This window comes from Protopterus annectens, chromosome 9.part0, assembly GCF_019279795.1.
Source record: "Protopterus annectens isolate FY-2018-M chromosome 9.part0, PAN1.0, whole genome shotgun sequence".
NCBI classification, from domain to species: domain Eukaryota; kingdom Metazoa; phylum Chordata; order Ceratodontiformes; family Protopteridae; genus Protopterus; species Protopterus annectens.
This window is the reverse complement of record NC_056743.1, coordinates 1,556,720,163-1,556,737,662: the sequence shown is the minus strand read 5'-3', so window position 1 is coordinate 1,556,737,662 and position 17,500 is coordinate 1,556,720,163. Positions and strand designations below refer to the sequence as shown.

General features: G+C 36.2%; 1 protein-coding gene across 1 annotated transcript in view; it reads left to right on the top strand.

Moving 5' to 3' along the window:
* The window catches only part of LOC122810719 (gastrotropin-like), a 98,584-nt gene that overhangs the window by 1,045 nt on the left and 80,039 nt on the right, over positions 1-17,500 (top strand). The window lies entirely within an intron of this gene.

Genomic DNA, 17,500 nt, shown 5'->3' with positions numbered 1-17,500 from the left:
ATATATATATATATATATATATATATGTGTGTGTATATATATGGATTCACTTTACATACTCGAAATATATATATATATATATATATATATATATATATATATATATATATATATATATATATATAGTAAGCTCTCAGTTAACCACAACTCAAGCAACTGGCACTCTCAGGCAACCAGCAAAAATATATCAAAGAAATATAGTTCAATTTTCAGGTGTTGCACTTTCTGTTCTCTCCCCGCAGAAACATAGCTTACATTTTTAGAATTTTAGAGTTTTAAAAAGGAAGATAAGAATAAATTGCCTCCCTTCCCAGCTGAGAACAAGTTAAACCAAACAAACAGTATAGGGTACAGTATTATTTAGGCCTATTTTTAATAGTAACTCTCAAGCAACCAGAAGCTACAGTTATCCAGAATCATCTACCAATCCCCATGGGTGCCAGTTAACTGAGAGTTTACTGTATGTATGTGTGTGTGTGTGTGTGTGTGTGTGTGTGTGTGTGTATATATATATATATATATATATATATATATATATATATATGTACATATACACATACACACATATACACACACACACACATACACACAAACAATTCATTCCTACAGTACACGAGTTGCCATCCTCACTTCTAGAAGAAGGCCTTAGTTAAAGGGCAGATGGTTTGATTGGCCAGAATGGTATCTGGAGACCAGACATTTATCAAAAAATATAGCAAGTTAAGTGGAAGTTATTGAGGAGAGGGTATCCCATTAGGGTTATAAATACTATCAAGGATGAGGTCAGCATTAAGAGACAATAGAAAAAATATTTTCCATTGTTAGGAAAAAAAAGAGTTTTCATTTAATAACAAGAATGATTCAGGAAGTGTTAGGGACTTTGGTAGAGCCATGATCCTTCCTTACAACATGGATTTTATGCCATAAAAGGAGTTTATATAAAAACTGGGACATATTTATCAGTAATGATGAACAATTCAAAAAACTAGGTCCCACACCAAAGGTTGTGTACAAGAAGGATGTATGTTTTAAAAATCTTTTGGAAGGATGCCATTTTCTTTGTGAGTGTCCAGGACTTAGAGTATGTGGACATTGCAAGCAATGTAAAAATATTTTAGAAGGTGATAGTTTTTACACAGAAGGTTTTGGGAACATCCACATTATGCAAAGATACAGTTGCTATAGTAACAAAGTGGTGTATATAGCACAGTGTGTTGAATGCCCCTGCTTCTACATTAGAAAAACTGAAAGAATGTTAAAAGAAAGAATATACCACACACATGATATAACAAAGAAACATTATGGTAACACTTTGTCCAAACATCTTAAGACTCATAATGGTCATAGTTTTAAACTGTATATCGATAACAGTATTGAATATGATATGGGGGTGGCCATGGAAGTATTGGTTAGAAATGAAGGAGCTTAAATAGCAGTTAAAAACTAATTATTTGGCCAATTTTGTCTTGAATGAAGTAATTTCCATAGGTTGCGTATTGAAAGTAAGGTCATAGTGTTAACATTATAGGAGTTATACACAGATTTTGCTTTTAAAGTTTAATAAAGTTTTGTATAATGTTTATACAGGAAGTATACTTACCCAATTTTTTCAAACGGTTGTATATAAGTATATTATAAAATTCTGACATGGAAGGGTTAAAATCTTTATGTACCAATTATTAACACTGGTTGCATTTTTATTAGTATGGAGGAGTTTGTACTATTTAAGGAGTGATGTCACTAAGCCTGTTATTCTGAAGAAGTCCCATTTTACCAGGGGCAAAAGTGCTTCATTTTTTACACCTGCAGTTGCTATTTGTACACTCAATATTGGGCGCTTGTATTTCCTGTCTAATAAAGAAGTGGTGGTGTGCTCCTGATTGTCCGCTTTCTTGGAAAAAAAAAAAAAAAAATATATATATATATATATATATATATATGTTTACCTTTGAATGAGTGAATTGCATATAAGTGAACGGTCATTTCCGTGAACCGTAATGCCGAAATACAGTCAACATCAAAGGATCAAATATCAAAAATGGTTTGCTGGAAAACCATTTCCGACATTTGATCCAAGTGTTTGAATGGGAAAAAAGCATTCGCTTATCTGCCATTCAAACACATGGTGAATCAGCATTGTTTTTTGTTTTTTTTGTAGCCGTACTTACGACGTTTTGTACGTTGCACATACGGCTTTCAACTAAATAAAGGTAAACCTATATATATATATATATATATATATATATATATATATATATATATATATATGTGTGTATTGAAAAAAACATTGACTTTAGTCAGGCAAATGCTGTTAAATAAACAGATGTTGACCAAACCAACAGAACCTTTATAGACACATATGCATGCCAGAGAAGCATATGATGATAAGAAGGAAGTAAGAGCACAATAAATGCAGACAATATTAATTTTGGTATCTTTTTATTTAAAAAATCAGAAACAGCTATCTTCTCAGTATGTAAACCAACTGTTATACAGTGACAGAGTTCACTAGCATAGAAATGTTTAGTTTGCATCTTGATATGGGTAGCAGTATAAACTTAAATACAAGACTATGAATATATGATCTTCATATAAATTATTTAAGATAAAGTTTCCTGGTGAATAATAAGTTCACAAAGCTACAAAAACAACACTGTCATGCACTGAGAAATATAGCCTCATGAGAGTCTTTATTACTATGATGCCACCTGAAATGTCTACTAATATGTTTTCTGTGTGTGTGTGTGCATCAAATGCAATATCATGAGTCTGACGTTTTACCCTGCAATAAGCAGTCCACATAGCCAACTTTAAAGTATTAACAAATAAACAAAACTAAACTGGACAGGACAACAGGCCAAACTGAAAATATATCATATCCATTGTGAGGCACATAATAACGTTATTAATGTATGTCTTCTAAAGTTGCCATCTATTACACACCCTAACTATCTACCGCCAATGCTGGCAATATATTAAAAGAGTCAGGCAATAAGCATAGCTCTAAGCTTTCCTTGTTAATGATTGGCTGCTGTTTTTCACTCTTCTTTTCCAGACCCAGATATGGCTTAATAATGCGCATAAAATATTTATCTTATCTTTATCTTCAGACTTTGTTCTTTGGATTTGACTTTTTTGGCTTTTTACTTACTGAGAAAGCCTCTAAATTGTTAGCCAGTAAACATGTCAGAGAGTACATCATGAAATAGGATAAAGGTAATGGTGGGGATGGGATCAGTGCATCATAGGTTCTGTCCTTGGGAAATACCAAAAGACAAAACCTGTGAAAAGCAAGGGCACATATCCCATTCAGGAATGTATCCTGTGAACTATCTGACTCTGTCTAGTAGTAATAGGTTCATAGGTGTGTACCAGGCTAATGGCCCTAGAGCCTTTACAAGCCTAGCCCATATGATTAATCTGGCAGCGTGCCACCAAACCTTAGTTCCTAGTGCCTCTGTTGAGTAGAGCCACTGGAGTGATCCCAGAGGTGGGTTTTCTATTTCCCATCCACTCATCAAGATTTCTCTTGAAGAGGGCCAGTGAGGTGCTCTGCTCGACATGTATGGGAAGTCTGTTCCATAGCATGGGCAGTCTCTGGGTTATGGACCTGTCCTTCCAGCATGTTCAGTGATTGTGGTAATGAGGTTGAGGTTTCTGGAGCATGTGGTGAGGAGGGATTGGGATTTCTTTAGATGTAGCACTTCTAACAGAGTCAGACATTGGTCTGGCTCAGACACGGATTTGTAAGTCAAGCAGAGATCGAACCTAAGTAGGCGACATGAGACAGAGAATAGCTGGAGTTTTTTTTGAGTCTGTCCATACAGGACAAGTGTTTAAGGCCTAGGATCCTCTTTGTGAGGTACTTTTGAGGCCTCTCCAGTTGTTGCAGGTGTCTAGTGAGGTACATGCCAAATGGGGCATTGTACTGGATGACTGGCCTAATGAGGGAAGAATAGAGGGAGACAATGCCCTCTTTCTTCCTGGATGCAAAACCCTTAGTAATGAGATGTGCCACATAGAAGGACTTTTTGACCACAGAGGCAATGTGGTGGTCAAAAGAGAAGTTGCTGTCAACCTGTGTTCCCAGATCTCTTATAACACCTTCTGTTCAGTGGACTACCATCAATGTGGTAATTCAAGGGAACCGGGTTTTTCCCAAAGGGGATGAAGACACACTTTTTGGCACTGAGCTTAAGGCCATGGTTCTGACACCAGTTGTTGGTCTCATTAAGGCCTTTCTGGAGGATGTCAGCATCACTTGAGGAGTTAATAATAGCTCCCAACTTGCAATTATCCACGAACTCTGTCAGTCAGAGTCCCTTCGTGTTGTTCTGGACTTCAGAGAAGTAGATACAAACAGGAGAGGACCCAGGACCCAATGGAACAAAATGTCAAGCTAGGTTTGTTCCCCACATAATTTAATTAACAAATACACTCTAAAATGAGCATGCTATTTTCCACATAAAGATTATGTGTTTGCCCAAAGTTAAAGGTCAGCTTACATTTAAGGGATCTGTCCTGGAGACATGAGTTGAGAAGAACTTTTGAAAAATATGTTATAATAAGCACACATACAGTTCAAGCAGCTAGTGAATCTGTCACTTCCACCCTAGACTAATTTCCCTGACTAGTCCGCAAAAAACATGCTTGCAGTAAACAAGGAACAAGAACAAGACTTCAGGTAAGGGGCAATCAGAGTGTTTTGCTCATCTCACTGTAGGATAACATTAAAAGGAAAGTAGTGTTTTCATTTGCCAATGCCACTTTATCCTAGTCAGTGTGGTCAGTGAGCTTGAGTCTGCACTTTTCCACTGTTCTGCAATCTCAGAGATGGTATATATAATAAGCAGGACATGCGGGGGGAGGGCCACATGTGGGTGCAGTGGGGCTTGCCTCCCTACAAAAAAATGTTTTTTTTTTAATTTTAGCTTTGCATCTACTGAGGTTAATGCTTGGTGCGTGTAAACAGAGGTAATGATTTACTAAGTTCTGATCATTTGTGGTTGATGCAGTATATGCTGATGTAGTGAAATATAATTTTATAAATATATATATATATATATATATATATATATATATATATATATATATATTGGTGTGTCTGTATATGTGTGTGTATGTATGTAGACAGATAGATATAGATCTTTATAAGGGGGTAGGGGCAGCTGATCAAACAACCAGCTACATCAACACCCAAGATATCAACATTAAAATGTCAAAACAACAAACGCTGACATGTTCTGTGCATGCAACAGGTATTACCCCAGAGTGGAGTAAACCAAATACAAGTATTTTTGCAGAGAGGCAAGCCCTTCTGCACCCCCCTCCTACTAATTTATATATACTAACTCTGAAATCACACATTCCCCGAGGAAAGGGAATATTCCTCTATCTGGGTATTGCCTATCTCACATACCTGTGAATTATTTGTCTGCACTAGCCAAATGGTGTCAAACAGGTGTCGATGTAGCTGGTCATTCAACTCATATCTATATATATATATATATATATATATATATATATTGATATAGATATATACATATATGTATATATGCACACATACATACATATACTATATATATATATATATATATATATATATATATATATATATATATATATATATATATATGTACGCACACACACACACATACGCACACACACACATTTATTTATTTTTTTCTTATAGGTTATTCATGCTGTTTATCTTTTAAGCTTAGCAATTTTATTCTGCTTCCTATTGGTTGCAAGTCTATTTACATTTTATATTACTTTGAAAATTAACTTTTTAAACTGTTGCGTTTATTTAAGTAATTCATTTTGATGAAGTTCTTAAATAATAAAAGATCAAAAGCTCTCAAAACATCTGTCTACATGGTGATTTCTTTGTTAATGCCTAAGATGTTTTTTTCTGGATATATATATATATATATATATATATATATATAAAGAGAGGGTTGATAAATAACTAAATGATGTGTCCTGGGGCCAACAATATCTAGACTGCTGGTGTCTGGTCAGCTTTCCCACTGTTTGCAAAACTTCTTCTTGCATACCAGTGTTTCAGACAAATGTGCACTTCTTAAACTGCTTTCACTCATCTCACTTTGACATAGTGAATACAAGTAGTCCTCTCAGAAAGTCTTCATTTAAAGACCTGGAAAGGAATATTGGGTGTGTGGTTGTTTTGGAAGAATACAAATGCTACCAGCTAAAACAGAACCAGGTATACCATTGATACTTTTGGTAACAGTTTGCCATAAGTACATATCTGAGCAAACCAGATGCTTTATGGAACTAGAGATGATGAATTTCAAGCTTGTAACTAAATTATTTAATTATCTGTTTAAGACGTATCAGGTACAAGCTCCTTATTTGAGAGGATCATTGATTTGGTAAATGTCTTGCTTATACTGACATTGTATACACATGGGAAATCCGAGAATCAATCCCAGAACTAAGGAATAAAACTTGTTAGCACCTCAGGACTGTAGCACTGCATGAGCTACTGCTAAACCAAATCTTATTTTTGAGATGAGTAAAGACTAATGAATGTTTATTTTTGTGTTTATTTATTTCAAATATTTCAGTAGGAAATCATGTTGAAGTGGTGTGGATGGATAAAGATAGCACAACACTAAAGAATAGTTTGAAGAAATACTCAGCACTAGTGTTACTCTACAAAATATACCACATCATAAGACAAGGCACCTTACTGATATCTCAGAATCATGAATGAGAATAAAAAAGTAAATAACTGAATTAAAATGCTGTCTGTCTAGTTCTTCTTTACCACTAGCAGTTTAGATATAAAATATTTTCTTTCACCTGTTACTTACAGTAATGAGAATACATTTTTGATTTGCATTTATTTTCCTGTTTATTGTTAATTCTTTAAAAACATTTTAATGTGCACAACCGGATAGGTCATAATGTCTTCAAATTAAACTTAAATGCAGGATTGTGGAAATTTTTAGAATATCAGTCCTTGAAAATGGAATCTCTTCAGTTTACTTCTCATTGGTCAGTGATATTGAGAAATGTGTAGGGCCGTTCTATGGTATCAAAGTATGTTCTTGAACATATGAGTGTGTTGCATAAGAGTACATTTATATGAAAAGTTACTCACCATAATGGTAGATATGGGATTTTCGTTTTGTCATTTTGGTAATCATTATGTTCCTCTTTATCAGCTTTATATGGACTGGACTTTTCCAAACACCATTTGCATTGTGGGGCCATCACTTGGCAGTAGACAAAGGAATATAAAAGGATATAACCAACAACATTACACTGACAATAACTGCAAGTGCATAAGGAACAACTCCAAAATACACACAAGTTATATAATGTGACTTTGGAAACTTCTCATTAACCCACAAAAATCTTGTGGCTAGGCACTGAGAAGTTACCCTTTGTCACTGTTTTAGAAAGAAACCTAGCTTTATTATAAGGTAAGACAATCAAAAAAGATTACCATATTTCCAATTAACAGAAAGTAGTAAAACTTTCCTTTACATCTTGCAGATAATAGAAGAACCAAGATGTGTCTTATCAAGGAGAAGCCCAAAAGCTACATATTACTTTAACACCTGTAACACCGGCAGTGGTAGTGCTGCGGTAGCATTGCCGCCTCACAGTAAGACGCTGTCCGGTTCGATTCTCAGCTAAAGTGTCCTCTGCGTGAAGACATGCATGGATGGGCGTACCTTCGTTGAAGGTTGTGCGTCAGGGCTGGTAACTCGGCACGTAAAAATCAACTACCGATCATTAGCAGACCGGAGTTCCGCTGTGGCGACCCCTAACCGGGAAAAGCCGAAAGACACAAACAAGCCTGTAACACCGACACTCAAATTCATGCATTTATATATCATAAGCAGATAATAAGAGACCATGCAGACAAACGTTAAGGAGCAAAAATAGAAAAGAGGAAGGGAACTGGTGCCTAAAACACTGAAAGAAAATCAGCAGTTTATTGTTCAGGTAAGTGTCATGTCTGTGGGTCTGTAGGAAGCACAAATAATGTAGTTCACTACATCTGGTTCAGCAAGACAGGGTTGCATAATCAGGAAGTGAACATAATGAGACCTCATTGTAAATACTCCTGGGGATTGCAGAAATAGCTGGTATTTTGGTAGTCTTACAAAAACATACAACAATCTAGGACAGGTGCAGAAGACCAAAGTCTTCTTCACTGGATGAGTATCACACTCTTACAAAAATATCTACTTTAAACCACATAAAATAATACCATTAATTTTACTCATTGGCTTACACTTTTTCTGTGCATAAAATAATTCCCCTTGCAACCAGTTTACAATCTGTGAGGTCATGTGTACTCACAGGTGGCACAAATCTCTACATTTCATTATATTTGGTTTAATAAGGCCATAGCCTCAGACATCAAATATAACAGGAGTTTATAGTAAACACATTATAGGCATTGCACAGATGAATACGGCTTTTTCCAAGCATATAAACAAATAATATGCAAGACAGATTCAACATCACAGAGTTTGCTGGATGGCCATGCCTGCAATACCTGCAAACCTACCTGCATATGTAGCCATCCTGAAATCAAATATCTAGCAGATGTATTTGTAATATTTACTATTTATCTTTAGGTCCAATTACCAAAGAGAGCAAAACAACCACTAAAAGGTCAATGCGGAGCATTTGCATTATCTCACTTATGCATAATTCATGAAGCTTATGTTATTGGATTCTCTTTTTGAATCAGTCTTGACCAATGGTCTACTCATACTCTTGCTCTGGACCAATCACAAACTAGCAGTGCATTTGTTCGGGGATACAACACTCCCACAGCCTGTGCAAGTCTTTTCTTACTCTGCAAATTCAGACAGAGATTTAGCCACTGGGTCTCTTCTTAGAAAAGTTGCAGTTGTAAACATACGCAACTAAACTATTTTTTTTTTATTTTTAAAATATTGCTGGAGCCAGAACATTTTGCAGATGGAAAAAATACAAAGTGCATCATACAGGACATTATTTTATTACACACCAGTAAGTATACATGACTAATGCACAACAGTTTTTATTCCTTTCTGTCTTCTTTTGCATGTGGGTAGACTTACAAACCAAGAAAACAAAAACGAGGAAGAACATCTTACTAACATGCTCTGAACCACATCAGCATCAAAACCATCTCCAGCTTTAGAGAGGACATATGCCTGTTATGACATGTGAAAGTGTTAAGTGAGGCAATGCTTCAGAAAGGTCTAAATAATGCTACCAAAGCAGCAGCAACACCAGCAGTAACAGCCAGACAGAATATGATGCATTCACTGTAAAACTCTAAAAAGGAAGGTAGGGAATTGGTCTTCCTTTACTTTAAAATGTACACACCTAACACAATAATTATTCTATCAAGGATTGAAGGTCTGTATCCCCTTTACTACTGAGGTAACTTTATAATTTCCAAAGACTTCTCCAGCAATGTTTCAAATTAACCCATTCATGCTGCACCATCCCAATATTTGACATTTTTTGCAGTCATTAAGAAGAACCGACAAAGTCTGAATTTCATGCAAACAGCTTGGAATTTGATCAAGCAACACCAACAACACTGACAAAGTAACACCAAGTCAGGAGATTACACTTTTGGGGCAGGGCATGCATCAAACTACTAAAGTCCCTTAAACTCACATATTCTTTGCTGCTTGCTAGAAATGAAAGTAAAACTTCACTTACTGCTTAGACAAAATAGAAACATACACAACTCCAAAAACCATAGCTGATCTAATGCAACCAAATTGATCCCAAATCTGCAGTTAGTTTAAAAAAAACATAACATTCACAGCCATAGAAAAACAATAAACTACACAGTGTACATAGTTCTTACAACTCCCCCTCCAAAAAAATATACCCATCTAAATCATTTCCCCAGAAACAAAACTCATTGGTTTTATTATTAAAAAAAGCTAGAAGAATGACTGGTATCAGAACCATGGCCTTAAGCTCAATGCCAAAATAATGTGTCGTCATCCCCTTTGGGAAAAACCTGGTTCCCATGAATTACCGCATCAATGGTAGTCCACTGAACACAGAAGGAGTTATAAGAGATCTGGGAACAAGGTTGGCAGCAACCTCTCTTTTGACAACCAAATTGCCACTGTGGTCAGAAAGTCCTTCTATGTGGCACATCTCATTACTAAGGGTTTTGCATCCAGAAAGAAAGAGGTCATTGTCTCACTCTACTCTTCCCTCACTAGGCCAATCATTGAGTACAATGCCCCATTTGTCATGTACCTCCCTATACACCTGCAACAACTGGGGAGGCTGCAAAATGTCCTCACAAAGAGGATCCTAGGCCTTAAACACTTGCCCTATATGAACAGACTGAAAAAACTACAACTATTCTGTCTTATATAACCTACTTAGAGGCGATCTTTGCTTGACTTACAAAGCCATGTCTGACCCAACTCAGTTAGAAATGCTACATCTAAAGCAATCCCAGTCCCTCCACATCACACGCTTCAGAGACCTCAACCTCATTACCACAATCAACAGAACAAACTGGAGGGACAGGTTCATAACCCAGAGATTGCCCATGCTATGGAATAGATTTCCCATACATGTCAAACAGAGCACCTCACTGGCCCTCTTCAAGAGAAATCTTGATGAGTGGATGGGAAATAGAAAATTCACCCTGGGGATCACTCCAGTGGCTCTACTCGACAGAGGCACTGGGAACTAAGGTCTGGTGGCATGATACCAGGGTAATCCCATGTGTTAGGTTTGTAAAGGCTCCTGGGCCATTAGCCTAGTACACACCTATGAACCAATAAGAATAAAGTTAAAACTAAAACACTGACTATAACTACTCAATCAGAAAACTGCACAATCAGACCAAAACAGACTTGATTCTAAATATCAATAATAAGACTATAAGTGAAAAAAATAACTAAACTATAAAACTAAGAAATGCTGACATTATCCTCAGTAAATTACTAATATATATATATATATATATATATATATATATATATATTCATAGCTGTACATTAGGCTAACAACCACTGGGGCCTTAATAAGCCTAGCCATGCAACCTAAATGTATCCCATGAGATATTGTGCCTTAGAGGTTAATTAAAGGGGTGCATGTTAGCTTGGACATGATTTAGCAGATTCCTCTGTCCATCAGTGACATAGGTATCAGACCAGGGATGAATTCCCAATTTCCCAGCCACTCATCCAGGTTGCCTTTGAATAGGGTAACAGAATGGTTCTGTTTCACATGGATGGAAAGCTTATTCCAGAGAATGGGGATTCTCTGACATACATACCTGACCTCTAACATCTCCAAGTTAAGTCGTAAGCAAAGTTTAAATAATTAGATCTAGCAGTTCTGGTATTGTCTGTTTCATGGATTTGCAAAAGGTCCATCAGAGTGGGATCCAAGCATGCCTTATATGCCAGGCATAAACCTGCTGCAGAGAAACTGAGAAAGTGCATATCCATGATGTCAGGTCTTTACTGGGTCAGCTACCAGGGTGTGGTGCATGAGGGGTTAATAGTGGGCTAACTTAGGGTGCTTATGGGTTTAGAGACTAGACTAGACTAATTTAAACTAAATTCAAGAGGCAGTGTTCCTCAACATGCAAATTAGCTGCTCTGTGCTACTCAGTGTGCAAAGAAGTTGCTCTACACTCATTGAGTTACTGGTACAGTTATAGAGGTAGTTTTACAGGCAAAATGTTGCTTCTAGGTGTCTGCATCTATACATGGCACTATTAACTACTACAGCATGTTGGGCAGCAGCACACAACTGCTCCTAATTTATGCAGGCACTTAAAACGCAGGGAACTGACTTCTAAGTCCTCTGGCCAATAAAATGACTACACTTAATGGGTTTCGTGTATGTTTCCCAACTCATATAGACCAGGCCCCCACTTACTGCCACTATATGGACTATTCCAGTCCCCTTAATGTAAAACCACAAAAACAATTGCTTGAGAGTGTAATGCTACAAAACAAATTAAACAAACTACCTGGACAAGGTGATTGCGAGTAGTACGGATCTTTAAAATGATGTAAAGCACAAAATCAACAAATAAAGCAAATATAAAGCAGTAGTACTCCAAACAGTTAAATGAAGGCCAAAATAATAAAATAAATCTCTTATCTGTCAAGGATGGCGCAGGATTAATTCAGGATCCTCTCACAATGTGGCATGGGTGGCAAGTGCATGGGAGCTCTGGGAAGATTCCTAAATAACAAAAAAAAAACACACCAACAACATCAAGTAGACAAACTGAAATACGTTTAATCTCTAAATCACAAAGCTTTCAGGTTTTTACAACCTTTCCTCAGTGTGTAGTAATACAACTCACTCAATATGAGTTTAAATTACATTCAAAATACACAACCAACCAATTAAAACCACTTTCCAATTAATCCGTTATTTAAATGTTCAAGTTTAAAGACCAAGAAAAATATATACACAAAAAAGCAAATGTATATATAAAATTGCATAACATGAATAATTATACAATCACAACCAAATCTATATTTCTTCAATTATTTTACCTATATATTGATAAAAAAGTCACATCTAAAACAATATTAAAAACAAGAAAACATTTTTTTACCTTATCATATGGGATACAAGCAGGAACCACATTTATTAATCCAACCTTGCATAAGGGCTTTCATTCCAAATTACGTTTAACCAGGAACTTCATCAGACAATGCAAAAAACTAACTACCCGAATAAATACTCGAATAGCATGACATCACTTCCTAGTGCAAAATTAAAGAAGTACATCTTAAATCATTGATAACATACATTACTAAAAAAATACCTTTTAAAACTACATTATTTAAAGGAGAATGTGCACAAAAGAAAAAAAACACATAGATTTTACATTAACACCTAACAATTAAAAAACATATTGACACCAGTCTTGCACAAAGTATAAAAGTCTATACAAATCTAATAAAATAACAATAATATGAATTGCCCACATTATAACAGGTTTATCTATTCAATGCTTTAAGTTTTGACATGCTGGCAATAGACAGACATTTATTTAACCCAGGCCAATGTGTAGAATATAGGCAAATCTGCCAACTCAGTTCAACTTTCTCTAACAGATATGGCCACGCACCCCCTCTACATGAGGGGTTGACCACGTCAAGAACTATGAACTTGAATTTATGTTCAGGTTGTTGTATGATATGCTTAGCTAGAGCATTAGTTTCACAATAGTCCCTGATATTCCTTAAATGTTCCCCAATTCTGTTTTTAAGTTTGCGTTCGGTTTTACCTATGTAAAAACAGGGACAAAAATCACATAGGGTGCAGTAAACAACTTTTTCTGTGGTACAGCTAAACCTATCTCTAATCCTAATTCTTATCCCCTTGATGTTAATTTCATTCAATTCCAATATATAAGGACAAAATTTGCAGGAACCACATTTGTACATGTGGCCTGCTTTAGATGATTTACCTTGGTGTTGTAATAAGGTTTTTATATTGTTACCCTTTCGAAACACACAAACTGGTTTTTCACCAAGAACCCCTCTTATATCAGTTTCACCTGTTAAAAGTGTCCAATTCTTCTCTAAGATGCTTTTGATGAAATAAGCATCAACAGAGAAGGTTGTGATAAAACAAGACATATGATTGTTTTTATTTTTATCTTTATCAACCCCTTCATGATAGTTCCCTATAACAATAGTTGTAACACCTGACCGTTAGTATCTGAGAGTATCAAGGGTGTCATTATCACACAGTTCAATACCTATATTCAAAAGGGGGGTGAAATGCCCACTTTCTCTTTTCAGAATGACCTCTTTCATGATGTTCTCCACCAAAGGGTATAGATAACCCCTCCTAACAAATACCACTCAGTTTTTGACATTCATTACCATAATGCTTGGAAGCCAGAGGAACAGTCTTTTAAAACCACAATGGAAAAGTGTGGAAGGGTTAGGTACAAAATTCAATCTGCAAGAAGCAGGCTAGCTAAACAGAAATCTGATCAAATAAAGTCAATTCTGGCAGTCTAGTCCTATAACTCTGAACTACTAGTAAATGACCACAGATAGATTAGAATTTCAGAAACTATATCTCACTGTCTCGTGGGGGTGGGGCAAACACAAAGAATGGGGAAAAGAAAAGCATTGGAATATAAAAACTAGAATATAAATGATGTAGAAGCAGTGAAGCACTAGTTCTGGAGCAGAATACACAATAAGCTCCTTACTGCAATTCTACCTCAGTCTAAGGCATTTTGTGGAAAAATGCAGTAATAAATCACTAAATGAAGCTCAAATCTAGCAGCAGTTCAAAGTTCTGCCACAACTGCAAATGAAAGTACAAGGCTAAGGCCCCAGGCTATGTTTAAAATGCAAACAGTTAGTTTTACAAGTAATTCTACTTATGGATATAGAAATAAAGCAAACTGTCTAAACACAACCTTCCCACAGCTGCAAATGAAACTACAAGACTGAGGTTCCATAACAAACTAAAAATTTAAACAAATAACTTTTTGGCTAAAACATGGAAAAAGCTGAAAAGTATGCAAAAAGTATAAAAAAAGTATCACCACACAGTTCACAATAAGTGCAGCTTAAAATATTTAAGCAGTATTTAAATAAAAGCTTTTTTCTTTCCTTTTTGATGAAAAGTTTATCACAGTTCAGGGTTTTCCACACCTCACTGAGCCTTGCATAAAAGACCCTGGATGGCAGTAACTCTGTGCTGGATATAGTACACTTGGTAGAGAGGGCTACAATCAAATAAAGACAACATTGGAGCTCTAGTCCTATGACTCAGAAACAGAAGTCAATGACACCAGGTAGGTTAGAATTTCAGAAACTTTAATTTAATATCTCAGTGTAGGGTGGGGAGACACAAAAAACAGAGGAACAGAAAGACACTGGAATGCAACTTTATGCAGGTAAATGATAAGGAGAATATGCAACTCTAACAGCAAAACTGGATTAGAAACAGCTGTAAAAGCACTGAAGCAGCACTACTACAATTCTGCCAAAGTTTAATGCATCAGACTAAGCAAAATGTACCAGTAACACTGTTATGGAAAATAATGCACTATAAATGACTAAATAAGTCTCAGATCTAACAACATTTCACAGTTCTGACACAACTGCAAATGCAACTACAATACTAAGGTCTCAGAGTGTATGCATGTAGGTATATATCTATCTATACAGATATAAATGCAGCTATATATCTATCTATATAGATATAAATACAGGTCCACTTTCTAATCTCGAAATACTGAAACCTCTAATTTGTTTTGTGAATTTGTGTTATGTCTCTTTAAGGGTAGTGTGGTCTGGTGGCCGATGTTCGTTTATGTATGGAGATGCAAGTAGGTATTTCATTTTAATGGTTTTAGTAGACATTTGTAAATATTTATTTTGTTAATATTTAATTTGTTAATTTGTTAATATTTATTTTTTGTGGGGAGTTCTAAGTGTAGTTTGCGGTAGGTAGGCGAGAGTGTATATGTGAGAGTACCAAATGTGGTGATTTTTGTATATGTGTTTTTTGTGTGTGTGTGTGTGTGTGTGTGTGTGCTATTAGTATAAATATGACTGTCTGCAATGAGAGTGTAGGGGCAAGTAAGGGATGGTGTATGTGATTTTTTTTTTTTTTTTTTTTTTTTTTAGCGAGTTAGTGCGACCTCGGAGTTGGTATATATAAGTAGCCATGGGGGTCCAGGGGGGCTTGCCCAATGTAGATATGTATGGACATGGTATTGTTTTGAATTATTTAGTGTTTATGTATTGTTTTGGGGAGGGTTCTATTTTTATTTGTGTTGTGTTATTTTTGGTATTTTTATGGTTCGTGATTTTGTACTTCCGTGTTTGTGAGGTTTCCAGTTTCTAGTCTTGAAATACTGAAATTCGAGATTTCAGTATTTCAAGATTAGAAAGTGCACCCATATATATATATATATATATATATATATATATATATATATATATATATATAGGTCTACCTGAAAATGCCAAAATCTCAGAATGTCGGCAACGAGAACACCGACACCGGAAGATCGACAACGGAGAAGACCGACAGTTGAGAATCCTGACTCTGAGAACACTGACATGTTAAGGTAAATGTGCAATAGGGACGGATGTTAGGGTCGGGGTGTGGGTAAGGTAAGTGTGTGATAGTGATGGACGTTAGGGTAGGGTGCGGGTCAGGTAAGTGTGCAATAGTGACGGAGTTTAGGTTTAGGGGCGTGTTAAGTGAGTTAGGGTTAGGGTGCGGGTAAGGTAAGTGTGCGATAGTGATGGACTTGAGGGTTAGGGGAGGATTAAGTTAGTTAGGGTGTGGGTAAGGTAAGTGTGCGATAGTGACGGACTTGAGGGTTAGGGGCGGATTAAGTGAGTTAGGGTTAGAGTGCTGGTAAGGTAAGTGTGTGATAGTGACGGACCTTAGGGTTAGGGTTTGGGTTAAGGTTAGTGCATAGATAGTTGTGTATGTAAGGTTTAGTGTAGGTTTGTAAGGTTTTTGGTGTGCTTGTGTTGTGTGTGTGTTTTTTGGGAAAGGTATTTGTTTCGTTGATTGTCGGGATTTTGGTTTGTCGAGCATGTGAAGTTTCGTGTTTTTGAACTTTTTTTTTCATTTTTTTTCTTGTCTGTGTTTTGGCATGTCAGTGTTATCAGGTAGACCTACATATATATATATATATATATATATATATATATATATATATATATATATATATATATAGTGGATATAAAAAAATTACACACCTCTGTTAAAATACCAGATTCTTGTCATATAAAAAAAATGAGAGCACAATACATCATTTCAAAACATTTCCCACCTTTAATATGACCTATAATCTGTACAATTCAATTGAAAAACAAGCAAATCTGTTAGGAGAAAAAATATAAAAAGTAATGAACATACAATAAGCTGGCTGCATAAGTGTGCACACCCTTAAACTGAACAGGGTGTGTACACTTTTTATATCCAATATATATATATATATATATATATATATATATATATATATATATATATATATATATATGGTTCTACCTGAGATAGTCGACACTCCAGAACACCGACAAGCGAATCACGAGCGCCAGAAGATCGACAATGCAGAAGACCGACGCGACGGATTAAAACACCGACGCCGAGGATGCCGACATGGGAAAAGGCTGTGTAAGTATGCGGTAGTGACGGACGTTAGGGTGCGAGTAAGGTAAGTGTGGATATTGACGGTCTGTGGGGATAGGGGTGGGTTAAGTGAGTTAGGGTCAGTGCGCGGGTTAGGTAAGTGTGTGGTAGTGATAGTCTTTGGGTTAGGGGCGGGTTAAGTGAGTTAGGGTTAGGGCGCGGGTTAGGTAAGTGTGCGGTAGTGATAGTGTTTGGGTTAGGGATGGGTTAAGTGAGTTAGGGTTAGGGAGTGGGTTAGGTAAGTGTGCGGTAGTGATAGTCTTTGGGTTAGGGGCGGGTTAAGTGAGTTAGGGTTAGGGTGCGGGTTAGC